Source organism: Frankliniella occidentalis, unplaced genomic scaffold, assembly GCF_000697945.3.
Source record: "Frankliniella occidentalis isolate FOCC.00 unplaced genomic scaffold, Focc_3.1 Scaffold85, whole genome shotgun sequence".
In the NCBI taxonomy this organism is placed as follows: Eukaryota; Metazoa; Arthropoda; class Insecta; order Thysanoptera; family Thripidae; genus Frankliniella; species Frankliniella occidentalis.
In genome coordinates this window covers 710,477-711,341 of record NW_026267214.1, presented here as the reverse complement: position 1 = coordinate 711,341, position 865 = coordinate 710,477, and positions in this window count along the sequence as shown.

Here is an 865-nt window from a genome sequence, read left to right as displayed (position 1 = left end):
CTGATTTATAGAGAGCGCACTCGCTTGGCCGAGGCGGAGCGGGCGGAGCGGGCGGAGCGCCTGCGAACGTCGGGGTGGGCAGCCCGCTGCGCACGCCCGCTCGACGGCGCTGCCTACCCGGGCCCCTTCCTCCGCTCTTGTTACTTTACTTTCCTTCGCGCTTCGGTGGAAAGTCGGACAGCACGACTTTCGTTTTATGTGGAGTGTCGTCTAGCCGTGTACCTGCACCCTTCAAAATGATGATGCAGTCTGTATGAGCGACACATAACGAGAAACGTGTTCTGCGGCCCGGAGCCCCTGCGGTAGTCGGGGTAGGCAGGTCGCCGCACACGTCTGCTCCACGGCGCTGCCTAACCCAACCTCGACTCGCCTGTCGCTACTGCACCGTGCCGCGCCGCACCGTACCGCGCCGCACCGTGACGCCTGCACCACCACTGTGAACGACAGTCGTAGGTTTACGGGAAGATTGTCCATGATGTGTGCCGTAAATTTACAATTTTGTTTTTTGTAATTTAACAAGCACCTGTATCGACTTGGGATTAATTAAGACGCAAATTTACAAAATATTCTAAAAGTGAAATAACAACGGACTGTTGTGAATTTATGAGGATGTTTTTTACAGAGTGCACGTGAGTGTCGTACTTGTCGTTACACAACTATCCTTACATTTTTTAAATTATTTTTTTGTTTTGGCGCATTGAGTTTGGTTGAGATTCAATTCCCACGCCACGCTAAGGACCCATGGCGTGATAAATGTTATACCGGCAGCCAACATCAGAATTCGTGGTGCGGGGTCAGTTTGCCACAGCAACCGTAAAAGCGAATTTTACTTCAGCCCCATCTATAGATTAAAGCGGGCTATGAG